Here is a 16,562-nt window from a genome sequence, read left to right on the forward strand (position 1 = left end):
AGAAATTAGGAATATATCAAATTTAAGATTTTAATAATTTTAAATTAATAAATTATAAATAAATTGTTTTAAATTAATGAATTATATATCTATATATTGGTTTAATGATTAATTAAGAGTTATATTACTTTGTCAGATAAATAAAACCCACAATTATTCAATTTTAAACAGGTTTAATAGATTACCATCTGGACCACCTGCAGCAATGCATTCTGGGAAAATGAACACTTCCTGAAAAAAGTCCCGTTTTTCTCTAAATATCTCTGCAGATTAGCCACACAAAATTAAAATTATAGGATAATTACCATCCCCAGAGGAAGAACTCTTAACAAAGACCATGTTAGAGTATAAAATTTAAAACGTGATAACACCATAACTAAGAGTGACTACACACAGAGTATAGTGGACACACATGCAAGCAGCACTCTAAGGCAAATCATGGAGGAATCCAAGATCAGTCTGCTGTTGTAATAAGATTAAAGCATGTCCTGGTGTCTAGCGGTGTATGAAACCCAGAACAGCACTTTTAATTTAAAACTTAATTAGCTTCATAGCTCCTAGCTCCTAGTTTCTAGCTTCTAGCTTTTAGGTTCTAGCTCCTAGCTTCACAGCATTCAGCTCCTGCTTCAAAACCAACAGAAGGATGAACACCGTGATGCTTCAACCCCCACTGACCCCTGAGCAGTGTGTGAGTATGACCCAGCTGTCCTATCAAGGTCGAACTACTGAAGAGGCTTAAACCTGAAAGGATGCTCACTCCAGAGTCTCTTCTAGGACTGGAACTCAGAACCAGAGCCCTACACCTCATTCAGAATTTTAACCATTATCCTAACCTTAACCAAAACCTTTACTCTAAACCTAACCAAGTTAACCTGACGCCTGAACCTAACGCCTGAACCAAACCTGGTAAATCTAGGCCTAACCCTAACCCTTATTCTAACCCTAACCAAGGAACCCAGGCCTAAACCTAAGATAGTAATCTGATGCCTAACCCTAAAACCTTACCCTAACCAGTTCCTAAACAAAACCGTTAATCCTTCCTAAATTACCTTAGAATTAGATTACAATTAAATTATTTGGACACACACTGGGGTTTGATCAACCTCGGCTGGGCCTCCCTCAGGTGAGGGTGTCTAGTCGTAATGGCCGAAACATCCAGTGATCCTGAGGTCAACTACTGATGATGTGTTCAATCAAACTAGGAAATCAAAATAGTGCCTATAGAAAAAAATAGTCCAACCAACTCCGTTTAAATTAAACAAACAACCACCTCGTTTTTTTAAAAATAAAAAAAACCAATTTGGCAAAGGGAATATGTGAGAATGGGGGGTCTTAATGACGAGCGTCGGCCAGTGCATTGCCTTTGGCGCCCTAATCCAAACTGCCCAGTCGTTGGACGAAGCAGGGGGTGTCATCGAGATATCTCTTCTAACCCTAACCCAGCCCGAGCCATCGGACGAGCGAGCCCTCTTTGAAAAACGATTTGCATATTCCCACCAAAACAATTCTCCTCTCTCCTCCATTTCCAATAGGAAACAGGAAAACGCCTTTTTTTCTCTCTCTCTTAGGCTCCCTACACCTGCAACCAAGAATCAACGCAAGGATGTGAACTAATGGGTGACACAAAGGAGTAAAGAACTAGTCTAAGGACCCCAAATCCTCAAACATAACCCAGTGTAACTGATAACGATACTTCTAAACCACAAGAAAGGTCAGGAACAAAGACTAGAACCAGCAGAGTTTATTCAAAGCAAGAGACAGAAAAAACCCAGACCTGAGCTCTGTCTTCAAATCTGAAAAAAGATGAATATTAAGTTTCTAGAAAATAATACACCACCCAGACTTACCAGAGATCAACCTTTATAAACAAACCCTAGAGGAAATCACAAAACAATTCAAATTAGCATATTGAAAACTCAAGTATTTCATTCATTAAAAGAATCACTCTTCTCCCTTTTTTCCCTCACTTCAGTAAGTGAGAGAGTTAAAGGGGGGGACAGAGTACACAGCCCGATCCGGCGGGGGAGGGCTAGCCCGGACAGGCTTCTCTCCCTGACTCTGTTTCCCTCATTTCATTTTGTTATCACAAGAAATTAGGAATATATCAAATTTAAGATTTTAATAATTTTAAATTAATAAATTATAAATAAATTGTTTTAAATTAATGAATTATATATCTATATATTGGTTTAATGATTAATTAAGAGTTATATTACTTTGTCAGATAAATAAAACCCACAATTATTCAATTTTAAACAGGTTTAATAGATTACCATCTGGACCACCTGCAGCAATGCATTCTGGGAAAATGAACACTTCCTGAAAAAAGTCCCGTTTTTCTCTAAATATCTCTGCAGATTAGCCACACAAAATTAAAATTATAGGATAATTACCATCCCCAGAGGAAGAACTCTTAACAAAGACCATGTTAGAGTATAAAATTTAAAACGTGATAACACCATAACTAAGAGTGACTACACACAGAGTATAGTGGACACACATGCAAGCAGCACTCTAAGGCAAATCATGGAGGAATCCAAGATCAGTCTGCTGTTGTAATAAGATTAAAGCATGTCCTGGTGTCTAGCGGTGTATGAAACCCAGAACAGCACTTTTAATTTAAAACTTAATTAGCTTCATAGCTCCTAGCTCCTAGTTTCTAGCTTCTAGCTTTTAGGTTCTAGCTCCTAGCTTCACAGCATTCAGCTCCTGCTTCAAAACCAACAGAAGGATGAACACCGTGATGCTTCAACCCCCACTGACCCCTGAGCAGTGTGTGAGTATGACCCAGCTGTCCTATCAAGGTCGAACTACTGAAGAGGCTTAAACCTGAAAGGATGCTCACTCCAGAGTCTCTTCTAGGACTGGAACTCAGAACCAGAGCCCTACACCTCATTCAGAATTTTAACCATTATCCTAACCTTAACCAAAACCTTTACTCTAAACCTAACCAAGTTAACCTGACGCCTGAACCTAACGCCTGAACCAAACCTGGTAAATCTAGGCCTAACCCTAACCCTTATTCTAACCCTAACCAAGGAACCCAGGCCTAAACCTAAGATAGTAATCTGATGCCTAACCCTAAAACCTTACCCTAACCAGTTCCTAAACAAAACCGTTAATCCTTCCTAAATTACCTTAGAATTAGATTACAATTAAATTATTTGGACACACACTGGGGTTTGATCAACCTCGGCTGGGCCTCCCTCAGGTGAGGGTGTCTAGTCGTAATGGCCGAAACATCCAGTGATCCTGAGGTCAACTACTGATGATGTGTTCAATCAAACTAGGAAATCAAAATAGTGCCTATAGAAAAAAATAGTCCAACCAACTCCGTTTAAATTAAACAAACAACCACCTCGTTTTTTTAAAAATAAAAAAAACCAATTTGGCAAAGGGAATATGTGAGAATGGGGGGTCTTAATGACGAGCGTCGGCCAGTGCATTGCCTTTGGCGCCCTAATCCAAACTGCCCAGTCGTTGGACGAAGCAGGGGGTGTCATCGAGATATCTCTTCTAACCCTAACCCAGCCCGAGCCATCGGACGAGCGAGCCCTCTTTGAAAAACGATTTGCATATTCCCACCAAAACAATTCTCCTCTCTCCTCCATTTCCAATAGGAAACAGGAAAACGCCTTTTTTTCTCTCTCTCTTAGGCTCCCTACACCTGCAACCAAGAATCAACGCAAGGATGTGAACTAATGGGTGACACAAAGGAGTAAAGAACTAGTCTAAGGACCCCAAATCCTCAAACATAACCCAGTGTAACTGATAACGATACTTCTAAACCACAAGAAAGGTCAGGAACAAAGACTAGAACCAGCAGAGTTTATTCAAAGCAAGAGACAGAAAAAACCCAGACCTGAGCTCTGTCTTCAAATCTGAAAAAAGATGAATATTAAGTTTCTAGAAAATAATACACCACCCAGACTTACCAGAGATCAACCTTTATAAACAAACCCTAGAGGAAATCACAAAACAATTCAAATTAGCATATTGAAAACTCAAGTATTTCATTCATTAAAAGAATCACTCTTCTCCCTTTTTTCCCTCACTTCAGTAAGTGAGAGAGTTAAAGGGGGGGACAGAGTACACAGCCCGATCCGGCGGGGGAGGGCTAGCCCGGACAGGCTTCTCTCCCTGACTCTGTTTCCCTCATTTCATTTTGTTATCACAAGAAATTAGGAATATATCAAATTTAAGATTTTAATAATTTTAAATTAATAAATTATAAATAAATTGTTTTAAATTAATGAATTATATATCTATATATTGGTTTAATGATTAATTAAGAGTTATATTACTTTGTCAGATAAATAAAACCCACAATTATTCAATTTTAAACAGGTTTAATAGATTACCATCTGGACCACCTGCAGCAATGCATTCTGGGAAAATGAACACTTCCTGAAAAAAGTCCCGTTTTTCTCTAAATATCTCTGCAGATTAGCCACACAAAATTAAAATTATAGGATAATTACCATCCCCAGAGGAAGAACTCTTAACAAAGACCATGTTAGAGTATAAAATTTAAAACGTGATAACACCATAACTAAGAGTGACTACACACAGAGTATAGTGGACACACATGCAAGCAGCACTCTAAGGCAAATCATGGAGGAATCCAAGATCAGTCTGCTGTTGTAATAAGATTAAAGCATGTCCTGGTGTCTAGCGGTGTATGAAACCCAGAACAGCACTTTTAATTTAAAACTTAATTAGCTTCATAGCTCCTAGCTCCTAGTTTCTAGCTTCTAGCTTTTAGGTTCTAGCTCCTAGCTTCACAGCATTCAGCTCCTGCTTCAAAACCAACAGAAGGATGAACACCGTGATGCTTCAACCCCCACTGACCCCTGAGCAGTGTGTGAGTATGACCCAGCTGTCCTATCAAGGTCGAACTACTGAAGAGGCTTAAACCTGAAAGGATGCTCACTCCAGAGTCTCTTCTAGGACTGGAACTCAGAACCAGAGCCCTACACCTCATTCAGAATTTTAACCATTATCCTAACCTTAACCAAAACCTTTACTCTAAACCTAACCAAGTTAACCTGACGCCTGAACCTAACGCCTGAACCAAACCTGGTAAATCTAGGCCTAACCCTAACCCTTATTCTAACCCTAACCAAGGAACCCAGGCCTAAACCTAAGATAGTAATCTGATGCCTAACCCTAAAACCTTACCCTAACCAGTTCCTAAACAAAACCGTTAATCCTTCCTAAATTACCTTAGAATTAGATTACAATTAAATTATTTGGACACACACTGGGGTTTGATCAACCTCGGCTGGGCCTCCCTCAGGTGAGGGTGTCTAGTCGTAATGGCCGAAACATCCAGTGATCCTGAGGTCAACTACTGATGATGTGTTCAATCAAACTAGGAAATCAAAATAGTGCCTATAGAAAAAAATAGTCCAACCAACTCCGTTTAAATTAAACAAACAACCACCTCGTTTTTTTAAAAATAAAAAAAACCAATTTGGCAAAGGGAATATGTGAGAATGGGGGGTCTTAATGACGAGCGTCGGCCAGTGCATTGCCTTTGGCGCCCTAATCCAAACTGCCCAGTCGTTGGACGAAGCAGGGGGTGTCATCGAGATATCTCTTCTAACCCTAACCCAGCCCGAGCCATCGGACGAGCGAGCCCTCTTTGAAAAACGATTTGCATATTCCCACCAAAACAATTCTCCTCTCTCCTCCATTTCCAATAGGAAACAGGAAAACGCCTTTTTTTCTCTCTCTCTTAGGCTCCCTACACCTGCAACCAAGAATCAACGCAAGGATGTGAACTAATGGGTGACACAAAGGAGTAAAGAACTAGTCTAAGGACCCCAAATCCTCAAACATAACCCAGTGTAACTGATAACGATACTTCTAAACCACAAGAAAGGTCAGGAACAAAGACTAGAACCAGCAGAGTTTATTCAAAGCAAGAGACAGAAAAAACCCAGACCTGAGCTCTGTCTTCAAATCTGAAAAAAGATGAATATTAAGTTTCTAGAAAATAATACACCACCCAGACTTACCAGAGATCAACCTTTATAAACAAACCCTAGAGGAAATCACAAAACAATTCAAATTAGCATATTGAAAACTCAAGTATTTCATTCATTAAAAGAATCACTCTTCTCCCTTTTTTCCCTCACTTCAGTAAGTGAGAGAGTTAAAGGGGGGGACAGAGTACACAGCCCGATCCGGCGGGGGAGGGCTAGCCCGGACAGGCTTCTCTCCCTGACTCTGTTTCCCTCATTTCATTTTGTTATCACAAGAAATTAGGAATATATCAAATTTAAGATTTTAATAATTTTAAATTAATAAATTATAAATAAATTGTTTTAAATTAATGAATTATATATCTATATATTGGTTTAATGATTAATTAAGAGTTATATTACTTTGTCAGATAAATAAAACCCACAATTATTCAATTTTAAACAGGTTTAATAGATTACCATCTGGACCACCTGCAGCAATGCATTCTGGGAAAATGAACACTTCCTGAAAAAAGTCCCGTTTTTCTCTAAATATCTCTGCAGATTAGCCACACAAAATTAAAATTATAGGATAATTACCATCCCCAGAGGAAGAACTCTTAACAAAGACCATGTTAGAGTATAAAATTTAAAACGTGATAACACCATAACTAAGAGTGACTACACACAGAGTATAGTGGACACACATGCAAGCAGCACTCTAAGGCAAATCATGGAGGAATCCAAGATCAGTCTGCTGTTGTAATAAGATTAAAGCATGTCCTGGTGTCTAGCGGTGTATGAAACCCAGAACAGCACTTTTAATTTAAAACTTAATTAGCTTCATAGCTCCTAGCTCCTAGTTTCTAGCTTCTAGCTTTTAGGTTCTAGCTCCTAGCTTCACAGCATTCAGCTCCTGCTTCAAAACCAACAGAAGGATGAACACCGTGATGCTTCAACCCCCACTGACCCCTGAGCAGTGTGTGAGTATGACCCAGCTGTCCTATCAAGGTCGAACTACTGAAGAGGCTTAAACCTGAAAGGATGCTCACTCCAGAGTCTCTTCTAGGACTGGAACTCAGAACCAGAGCCCTACACCTCATTCAGAATTTTAACCATTATCCTAACCTTAACCAAAACCTTTACTCTAAACCTAACCAAGTTAACCTGACGCCTGAACCTAACGCCTGAACCAAACCTGGTAAATCTAGGCCTAACCCTAACCCTTATTCTAACCCTAACCAAGGAACCCAGGCCTAAACCTAAGATAGTAATCTGATGCCTAACCCTAAAACCTTACCCTAACCAGTTCCTAAACAAAACCGTTAATCCTTCCTAAATTACCTTAGAATTAGATTACAATTAAATTATTTGGACACACACTGGGGTTTGATCAACCTCGGCTGGGCCTCCCTCAGGTGAGGGTGTCTAGTCGTAATGGCCGAAACATCCAGTGATCCTGAGGTCAACTACTGATGATGTGTTCAATCAAACTAGGAAATCAAAATAGTGCCTATAGAAAAAAATAGTCCAACCAACTCCGTTTAAATTAAACAAACAACCACCTCGTTTTTTTAAAAATAAAAAAAACCAATTTGGCAAAGGGAATATGTGAGAATGGGGGGTCTTAATGACGAGCGTCGGCCAGTGCATTGCCTTTGGCGCCCTAATCCAAACTGCCCAGTCGTTGGACGAAGCAGGGGGTGTCATCGAGATATCTCTTCTAACCCTAACCCAGCCCGAGCCATCGGACGAGCGAGCCCTCTTTGAAAAACGATTTGCATATTCCCACCAAAACAATTCTCCTCTCTCCTCCATTTCCAATAGGAAACAGGAAAACGCCTTTTTTTCTCTCTCTCTTAGGCTCCCTACACCTGCAACCAAGAATCAACGCAAGGATGTGAACTAATGGGTGACACAAAGGAGTAAAGAACTAGTCTAAGGACCCCAAATCCTCAAACATAACCCAGTGTAACTGATAACGATACTTCTAAACCACAAGAAAGGTCAGGAACAAAGACTAGAACCAGCAGAGTTTATTCAAAGCAAGAGACAGAAAAAACCCAGACCTGAGCTCTGTCTTCAAATCTGAAAAAAGATGAATATTAAGTTTCTAGAAAATAATACACCACCCAGACTTACCAGAGATCAACCTTTATAAACAAACCCTAGAGGAAATCACAAAACAATTCAAATTAGCATATTGAAAACTCAAGTATTTCATTCATTAAAAGAATCACTCTTCTCCCTTTTTTCCCTCACTTCAGTAAGTGAGAGAGTTAAAGGGGGGGACAGAGTACACAGCCCGATCCGGCGGGGGAGGGCTAGCCCGGACAGGCTTCTCTCCCTGACTCTGTTTCCCTCATTTCATTTTGTTATCACAAGAAATTAGGAATATATCAAATTTAAGATTTTAATAATTTTAAATTAATAAATTATAAATAAATTGTTTTAAATTAATGAATTATATATCTATATATTGGTTTAATGATTAATTAAGAGTTATATTACTTTGTCAGATAAATAAAACCCACAATTATTCAATTTTAAACAGGTTTAATAGATTACCATCTGGACCACCTGCAGCAATGCATTCTGGGAAAATGAACACTTCCTGAAAAAAGTCCCGTTTTTCTCTAAATATCTCTGCAGATTAGCCACACAAAATTAAAATTATAGGATAATTACCATCCCCAGAGGAAGAACTCTTAACAAAGACCATGTTAGAGTATAAAATTTAAAACGTGATAACACCATAACTAAGAGTGACTACACACAGAGTATAGTGGACACACATGCAAGCAGCACTCTAAGGCAAATCATGGAGGAATCCAAGATCAGTCTGCTGTTGTAATAAGATTAAAGCATGTCCTGGTGTCTAGCGGTGTATGAAACCCAGAACAGCACTTTTAATTTAAAACTTAATTAGCTTCATAGCTCCTAGCTCCTAGTTTCTAGCTTCTAGCTTTTAGGTTCTAGCTCCTAGCTTCACAGCATTCAGCTCCTGCTTCAAAACCAACAGAAGGATGAACACCGTGATGCTTCAACCCCCACTGACCCCTGAGCAGTGTGTGAGTATGACCCAGCTGTCCTATCAAGGTCGAACTACTGAAGAGGCTTAAACCTGAAAGGATGCTCACTCCAGAGTCTCTTCTAGGACTGGAACTCAGAACCAGAGCCCTACACCTCATTCAGAATTTTAACCATTATCCTAACCTTAACCAAAACCTTTACTCTAAACCTAACCAAGTTAACCTGACGCCTGAACCTAACGCCTGAACCAAACCTGGTAAATCTAGGCCTAACCCTAACCCTTATTCTAACCCTAACCAAGGAACCCAGGCCTAAACCTAAGATAGTAATCTGATGCCTAACCCTAAAACCTTACCCTAACCAGTTCCTAAACAAAACCGTTAATCCTTCCTAAATTACCTTAGAATTAGATTACAATTAAATTATTTGGACACACACTGGGGTTTGATCAACCTCGGCTGGGCCTCCCTCAGGTGAGGGTGTCTAGTCGTAATGGCCGAAACATCCAGTGATCCTGAGGTCAACTACTGATGATGTGTTCAATCAAACTAGGAAATCAAAATAGTGCCTATAGAAAAAAATAGTCCAACCAACTCCGTTTAAATTAAACAAACAACCACCTCGTTTTTTTAAAAATAAAAAAAACCAATTTGGCAAAGGGAATATGTGAGAATGGGGGGTCTTAATGACGAGCGTCGGCCAGTGCATTGCCTTTGGCGCCCTAATCCAAACTGCCCAGTCGTTGGACGAAGCAGGGGGTGTCATCGAGATATCTCTTCTAACCCTAACCCAGCCCGAGCCATCGGACGAGCGAGCCCTCTTTGAAAAACGATTTGCATATTCCCACCAAAACAATTCTCCTCTCTCCTCCATTTCCAATAGGAAACAGGAAAACGCCTTTTTTTCTCTCTCTCTTAGGCTCCCTACACCTGCAACCAAGAATCAACGCAAGGATGTGAACTAATGGGTGACACAAAGGAGTAAAGAACTAGTCTAAGGACCCCAAATCCTCAAACATAACCCAGTGTAACTGATAACGATACTTCTAAACCACAAGAAAGGTCAGGAACAAAGACTAGAACCAGCAGAGTTTATTCAAAGCAAGAGACAGAAAAAACCCAGACCTGAGCTCTGTCTTCAAATCTGAAAAAAGATGAATATTAAGTTTCTAGAAAATAATACACCACCCAGACTTACCAGAGATCAACCTTTATAAACAAACCCTAGAGGAAATCACAAAACAATTCAAATTAGCATATTGAAAACTCAAGTATTTCATTCATTAAAAGAATCACTCTTCTCCCTTTTTTCCCTCACTTCAGTAAGTGAGAGAGTTAAAGGGGGGGACAGAGTACACAGCCCGATCCGGCGGGGGAGGGCTAGCCCGGACAGGCTTCTCTCCCTGACTCTGTTTCCCTCATTTCATTTTGTTATCACAAGAAATTAGGAATATATCAAATTTAAGATTTTAATAATTTTAAATTAATAAATTATAAATAAATTGTTTTAAATTAATGAATTATATATCTATATATTGGTTTAATGATTAATTAAGAGTTATATTACTTTGTCAGATAAATAAAACCCACAATTATTCAATTTTAAACAGGTTTAATAGATTACCATCTGGACCACCTGCAGCAATGCATTCTGGGAAAATGAACACTTCCTGAAAAAAGTCCCGTTTTTCTCTAAATATCTCTGCAGATTAGCCACACAAAATTAAAATTATAGGATAATTACCATCCCCAGAGGAAGAACTCTTAACAAAGACCATGTTAGAGTATAAAATTTAAAACGTGATAACACCATAACTAAGAGTGACTACACACAGAGTATAGTGGACACACATGCAAGCAGCACTCTAAGGCAAATCATGGAGGAATCCAAGATCAGTCTGCTGTTGTAATAAGATTAAAGCATGTCCTGGTGTCTAGCGGTGTATGAAACCCAGAACAGCACTTTTAATTTAAAACTTAATTAGCTTCATAGCTCCTAGCTCCTAGTTTCTAGCTTCTAGCTTTTAGGTTCTAGCTCCTAGCTTCACAGCATTCAGCTCCTGCTTCAAAACCAACAGAAGGATGAACACCGTGATGCTTCAACCCCCACTGACCCCTGAGCAGTGTGTGAGTATGACCCAGCTGTCCTATCAAGGTCGAACTACTGAAGAGGCTTAAACCTGAAAGGATGCTCACTCCAGAGTCTCTTCTAGGACTGGAACTCAGAACCAGAGCCCTACACCTCATTCAGAATTTTAACCATTATCCTAACCTTAACCAAAACCTTTACTCTAAACCTAACCAAGTTAACCTGACGCCTGAACCTAACGCCTGAACCAAACCTGGTAAATCTAGGCCTAACCCTAACCCTTATTCTAACCCTAACCAAGGAACCCAGGCCTAAACCTAAGATAGTAATCTGATGCCTAACCCTAAAACCTTACCCTAACCAGTTCCTAAACAAAACCGTTAATCCTTCCTAAATTACCTTAGAATTAGATTACAATTAAATTATTTGGACACACACTGGGGTTTGATCAACCTCGGCTGGGCCTCCCTCAGGTGAGGGTGTCTAGTCGTAATGGCCGAAACATCCAGTGATCCTGAGGTCAACTACTGATGATGTGTTCAATCAAACTAGGAAATCAAAATAGTGCCTATAGAAAAAAATAGTCCAACCAACTCCGTTTAAATTAAACAAACAACCACCTCGTTTTTTTAAAAATAAAAAAAACCAATTTGGCAAAGGGAATATGTGAGAATGGGGGGTCTTAATGACGAGCGTCGGCCAGTGCATTGCCTTTGGCGCCCTAATCCAAACTGCCCAGTCGTTGGACGAAGCAGGGGGTGTCATCGAGATATCTCTTCTAACCCTAACCCAGCCCGAGCCATCGGACGAGCGAGCCCTCTTTGAAAAACGATTTGCATATTCCCACCAAAACAATTCTCCTCTCTCCTCCATTTCCAATAGGAAACAGGAAAACGCCTTTTTTTCTCTCTCTCTTAGGCTCCCTACACCTGCAACCAAGAATCAACGCAAGGATGTGAACTAATGGGTGACACAAAGGAGTAAAGAACTAGTCTAAGGACCCCAAATCCTCAAACATAACCCAGTGTAACTGATAACGATACTTCTAAACCACAAGAAAGGTCAGGAACAAAGACTAGAACCAGCAGAGTTTATTCAAAGCAAGAGACAGAAAAAACCCAGACCTGAGCTCTGTCTTCAAATCTGAAAAAAGATGAATATTAAGTTTCTAGAAAATAATACACCACCCAGACTTACCAGAGATCAACCTTTATAAACAAACCCTAGAGGAAATCACAAAACAATTCAAATTAGCATATTGAAAACTCAAGTATTTCATTCATTAAAAGAATCACTCTTCTCCCTTTTTTCCCTCACTTCAGTAAGTGAGAGAGTTAAAGGGGGGGACAGAGTACACAGCCCGATCCGGCGGGGGAGGGCTAGCCCGGACAGGCTTCTCTCCCTGACTCTGTTTCCCTCATTTCATTTTGTTATCACAAGAAATTAGGAATATATCAAATTTAAGATTTTAATAATTTTAAATTAATAAATTATAAATAAATTGTTTTAAATTAATGAATTATATATCTATATATTGGTTTAATGATTAATTAAGAGTTATATTACTTTGTCAGATAAATAAAACCCACAATTATTCAATTTTAAACAGGTTTAATAGATTACCATCTGGACCACCTGCAGCAATGCATTCTGGGAAAATGAACACTTCCTGAAAAAAGTCCCGTTTTTCTCTAAATATCTCTGCAGATTAGCCACACAAAATTAAAATTATAGGATAATTACCATCCCCAGAGGAAGAACTCTTAACAAAGACCATGTTAGAGTATAAAATTTAAAACGTGATAACACCATAACTAAGAGTGACTACACACAGAGTATAGTGGACACACATGCAAGCAGCACTCTAAGGCAAATCATGGAGGAATCCAAGATCAGTCTGCTGTTGTAATAAGATTAAAGCATGTCCTGGTGTCTAGCGGTGTATGAAACCCAGAACAGCACTTTTAATTTAAAACTTAATTAGCTTCATAGCTCCTAGCTCCTAGCTCCTAGTTTCTAGCTTCTAGCTTTTAGGTTCTAGCTCCTAGCTTCACAGCATTCAGCTCCTGCTTCAAAACCAACAGAAGGATGAACACCGTGATGCTTCAACCCCCACTGACCCCTGAGCAGTGTGTGAGTATGACCCAGCTGTCCTATCAAGGTCGAACTACTGAAGAGGCTTAAACCTGAAAGGATGCTCACTCCAGAGTCTCTTCTAGGACTGGAACTCAGAACCAGAGCCCTACACCTCATTCAGAATTTTAACCATTATCCTAACCTTAACCAAAACCTTTACTCTAAACCTAACCAAGTTAACCTGACGCCTGAACCTAACGCCTGAACCAAACCTGGTAAATCTAGGCCTAACCCTAACCCTTATTCTAACCCTAACCAAGGAACCCAGGCCTAAACCTAAGATAGTAATCTGATGCCTAACCCTAAAACCTTACCCTAACCAGTTCCTAAACAAAACCGTTAATCCTTCCTAAATTACCTTAGAATTAGATTACAATTAAATTATTTGGACACACACTGGGGTTTGATCAACCTCGGCTGGGCCTCCCTCAGGTGAGGGTGTCTAGTCGTAATGGCCGAAACATCCAGTGATCCTGAGGTCAACTACTGATGATGTGTTCAATCAAACTAGGAAATCAAAATAGTGCCTATAGAAAAAAATAGTCCAACCAACTCCGTTTAAATTAAACAAACAACCACCTCGTTTTTTTAAAAATAAAAAAAACCAATTTGGCAAAGGGAATATGTGAGAATGGGGGGTCTTAATGACGAGCGTCGGCCAGTGCATTGCCTTTGGCGCCCTAATCCAAACTGCCCAGTCGTTGGACGAAGCAGGGGGTGTCATCGAGATATCTCTTCTAACCCTAACCCAGCCCGAGCCATCGGACGAGCGAGCCCTCTTTGAAAAACGATTTGCATATTCCCACCAAAACAATTCTCCTCTCTCCTCCATTTCCAATAGGAAACAGGAAAACGCCTTTTTTTCTCTCTCTCTTAGGCTCCCTACACCTGCAACCAAGAATCAACGCAAGGATGTGAACTAATGGGTGACACAAAGGAGTAAAGAACTAGTCTAAGGACCCCAAATCCTCAAACATAACCCAGTGTAACTGATAACGATACTTCTAAACCACAAGAAAGGTCAGGAACAAAGACTAGAACCAGCAGAGTTTATTCAAAGCAAGAGACAGAAAAAACCCAGACCTGAGCTCTGTCTTCAAATCTGAAAAAAGATGAATATTAAGTTTCTAGAAAATAATACACCACCCAGACTTACCAGAGATCAACCTTTATAAACAAACCCTAGAGGAAATCACAAAACAATTCAAATTAGCATATTGAAAACTCAAGTATTTCATTCATTAAAAGAATCACTCTTCTCCCTTTTTTCCCTCACTTCAGTAAGTGAGAGAGTTAAAGGGGGGGACAGAGTACACAGCCCGATCCGGCGGGGGAGGGCTAGCCCGGACAGGCTTCTCTCCCTGACTCTGTTTCCCTCATTTCATTTTGTTATCACAAGAAATTAGGAATATATCAAATTTAAGATTTTAATAATTTTAAATTAATAAATTATAAATAAATTGTTTTAAATTAATGAATTATATATCTATATATTGGTTTAATGATTAATTAAGAGTTATATTACTTTGTCAGATAAATAAAACCCACAATTATTCAATTTTAAACAGGTTTAATAGATTACCATCTGGACCACCTGCAGCAATGCATTCTGGGAAAATGAACACTTCCTGAAAAAAGTCCCGTTTTTCTCTAAATATCTCTGCAGATTAGCCACACAAAATTAAAATTATAGGATAATTACCATCCCCAGAGGAAGAACTCTTAACAAAGACCATGTTAGAGTATAAAATTTAAAACGTGATAACACCATAACTAAGAGTGACTACACACAGAGTATAGTGGACACACATGCAAGCAGCACTCTAAGGCAAATCATGGAGGAATCCAAGATCAGTCTGCTGTTGTAATAAGATTAAAGCATGTCCTGGTGTCTAGCGGTGTATGAAACCCAGAACAGCACTTTTAATTTAAAACTTAATTAGCTTCATAGCTCCTAGCTCCTAGTTTCTAGCTTCTAGCTTTTAGGTTCTAGCTCCTAGCTTCACAGCATTCAGCTCCTGCTTCAAAACCAACAGAAGGATGAACACCGTGATGCTTCAACCCCCACTGACCCCTGAGCAGTGTGTGAGTATGACCCAGCTGTCCTATCAAGGTCGAACTACTGAAGAGGCTTAAACCTGAAAGGATGCTCACTCCAGAGTCTCTTCTAGGACTGGAACTCAGAACCAGAGCCCTACACCTCATTCAGAATTTTAACCATTATCCTAACCTTAACCAAAACCTTTACTCTAAACCTAACCAAGTTAACCTGACGCCTGAACCTAACGCCTGAACCAAACCTGGTAAATCTAGGCCTAACCCTAACCCTTATTCTAACCCTAACCAAGGAACCCAGGCCTAAACCTAAGATAGTAATCTGATGCCTAACCCTAAAACCTTACCCTAACCAGTTCCTAAACAAAACCGTTAATCCTTCCTAAATTACCTTAGAATTAGATTACAATTAAATTATTTGGACACACACTGGGGTTTGATCAACCTCGGCTGGGCCTCCCTCAGGTGAGGGTGTCTAGTCGTAATGGCCGAAACATCCAGTGATCCTGAGGTCAACTACTGATGATGTGTTCAATCAAACTAGGAAATCAAAATAGTGCCTATAGAAAAAAATAGTCCAACCAACTCCGTTTAAATTAAACAAACAACCACCTCGTTTTTTTAAAAATAAAAAAAACCAATTTGGCAAAGGGAATATGTGAGAATGGGGGGTCTTAATGACGAGCGTCGGCCAGTGCATTGCCTTTGGCGCCCTAATCCAAACTGCCCAGTCGTTGGACGAAGCAGGGGGTGTCATCGAGATATCTCTTCTAACCCTAACCCTAACCCTAACCCTAACCCTAACCCTAACCCTAACCCTAACCCTAACCCTAACCCACAATTATTCAATTTTAAACAGGTTTAATAGATTACCATCTGGACCACCTGCAGCAATGCATTCTGGGAAAATGAACACTTCCTGAAAAAAGTCCCGTTTTTCTCTAAATATCTCTGCAGATTAGCCACACAAAATTAAAATTATAGGATAATTACCAAAACACAAAGGAGTAAAGAACTAGTCTAAGGACCCCAAATCCTCAAACATAACCCAGTGTAACTGATAACGATACTTCTAAACCACAAGAAAGGTCAGGAACAAAGACTAGAACCAGCAGAGTTTATTCAAAGCAAGAGACAGAAAAAACCCAGACCTGAGCTCTGTCTTCAAATCTGAAAAAAGATGAATATTAAGTTTCTAGAAAATAATACACCACCCAGACTTACCAGAGATCAACCTTTATAAACAAACCCTAGAGGAAATCACGAAACAATTAAAATTAG

The sequence above is a fragment of the Limanda limanda genome, chromosome 13 (assembly GCF_963576545.1).
Source record: "Limanda limanda chromosome 13, fLimLim1.1, whole genome shotgun sequence".
Classification (NCBI taxonomy): domain Eukaryota; kingdom Metazoa; phylum Chordata; class Actinopteri; order Pleuronectiformes; family Pleuronectidae; genus Limanda; species Limanda limanda.